At 46.7% G+C, this 2,249-nt stretch overlaps 1 long non-coding RNA gene across 1 annotated transcript; it reads right to left on the bottom strand.

Moving 5' to 3' along the window:
* Positions 1–326: 326 nt before the first annotated feature.
* Positions 327–1,665, bottom strand: LOC146021356 (uncharacterized). The gene is made up of 3 exons (XR_014450881.1): positions 1,207–1,665; positions 818–922; positions 327–413 (listed from the first exon to the last, which is right to left on the bottom strand). It is a non-coding gene; the product is annotated as an uncharacterized LOC146021356 (long non-coding RNA).
* Positions 1,666–2,249: the final 584 nt, after the last annotated feature.

The following is a 2,249-nucleotide window of genomic DNA, read 5'->3' on the forward strand; positions in this document are numbered from 1 at the left end:
CATGGCATGCTGGGTGGGATGTGTACAGTACTTCCACAACAATTGGAGGGCCATGACTTTGACACAACCGTTCTATGGAGTTCTAAAAGTAGAAGGGAATTTACTGTACAGTACAGTACGTTTACAATGTTTTTTTTTTTTTTTTTAATGCAGCATCACTAGGCCACACCCGGGAAGAAGAGGCGGTTCTCCTCGACACCGAGGAGGAAGAGGAGGATGAGGTGGAGCAGCAGGAGGACCAGGAGCCAGGCAGTGAGTACAGTGGTCCGGTGGAGGGGGTGCTTTGTGGGATGCGGAGCCCTGGTGTTATACTGTACAATACTTACCAACCGCGCTCAGAGACTCCTCCTCCAGCTGGGTGGGGGCAGAGGTGGCCCTCTCCTCCTGGGTGGCGGCAGGGAGGCTTTCTGGAGCTGCAAATGTCAAAAAAAAAAGGACAAAATAAAGAGGGTGTACAGTATCGTGCAAGCAGGGGTATTTTTGAACAGGCTCCAGCAGGAACTGATGCCCTTACTCTGCTTCACTCTCTGACAAAATCCTCCCCACAGTAGATGGACAAACCCATGTGCACAGCAGGCGAGGCAGTGCAAAATGACACACCCAAATCTACTGTACAGTAGATACTGTAATTCTCTCTGCGCAAGTCCAGTAACACCTGCCTCACCTGCAGTGCACATGGGTTTGTCCATCCAAGAAGGATTTTGTCAGAGAGTGAAGAAGAACAAGGGCCTCAGTACTGTACATGCTGGAGCCTGTTCAAAAATACTTTTCTGGTACAGATGGTGAGAGCCCTGGTGTTATACTGTACAATACTTACCAACCGCGCTCAGAGACTCCTCCTCCAGCTGGGTGGGGGCAGAGGTGGCCCTCTCCTCCTGGGTGGCGGCAGGGAGGCTTTCTGGAGCTGCGACATCCACTGGGACTGCGGAAAAGCACACAAAAAAACTACTGTGCTGTACAGTACTGTATATTCTCTAACACGAACATACTGTACTATAAAGTACAATGTGTTAAGGTACTGTATCAACACTACAGTACATACTGTACTGTGCAGTACATAACAGTACAGTACAGTACAGTACCTGCCAAAATGACCCATTCCAGGAGGGATGAAATGCTGTGGTCCTGTACAGTATCCCACATGTTTGAAAGTCAATATGCAATGTTCCGCTCTGTACTGTATACAGTATACTGTACTGTACTTACAGTGGCGGTGCTGTCTCTCCCGCAGCGTCATCCTGCTGATACCTGGAAAAATAAGAAATACAGTGCGTAAGGCATACTGTAATTACTGCAGATACAGTATTTGTAGGCACCATATCAAAAGTTTGTAAGGGCCCACAATTTACTGTACAGTACTGTACAGTATGTCATGAAAACCAATGCTGTAGGAAATCACCCATGGCAACAAGCATGTACTGTACAGCATACAGTAGTTGCCTTCCCTCTTCAGCAGGAGACTCCCTGAAATACTGCACAGTACTGTAGCAGCAATCTCCATCTCTCTCTCATTAGTCCTACACATTATGCCATACTGTACACCAAAATACTGTACAGTACCTACTGTATTACAGTACAGTATGTACAGTATTTTACCACATTCCATAATGTCCATTACCCATTACTACACACACTATAATGCTCATTGCATATTAGGGGGTTAACATGCTCGTTGCCATGGGATGAACCTGGTCTTCCAGGTGTTGCACACTCTGGAAGGGATTAACATGCTCATTGCAAAGAATTTACTGTACAGTACATGATCTGCCATGGATTCCGGGGGTTAATATGTTGACATCACCCCAACCATGGGCTGGAAACCAGGTCTGGTGGCTGCAGGAATGGGAATGTAAGAAGTGGGGTCCAGGCCCTGGAGTTGGAGAGCGGAACAATGCTCAGAAGGACCTGTCTAATACTGCTCCCCCCAAATCTGTATCAATACCACTGCTGAACAGCTGACTCTGGCGCTCTCAGACCCGGTCCAAAAAACCTCTCTGTCCAGGTCAGCGCCCCCCCCCCCACACACAATACAGTATCTCCATGTACAGTACAGTAGTGTACTGTATGGAAGTACTGTAGACACACCCTTCAGGTGGAGAATGACACACCCCCTAATTCTAAATTCTAATTCTAATAGCAAGTTCTGTAAAATCTACCTGAACAGTTGTACAGCAATCAGCACATTCAAAAAAAATACAGGTACAGTATACTGTAAAATCCCCCATGGCAACAAGTAAAAAAATACTGTA

Source organism: Crinia signifera, chromosome 7 (assembly GCF_055691185.1).
Source record: "Crinia signifera chromosome 7, ASM5569118v1, whole genome shotgun sequence".
NCBI lineage: Eukaryota > Metazoa > Chordata > Amphibia > Anura > Myobatrachidae > Crinia > Crinia signifera.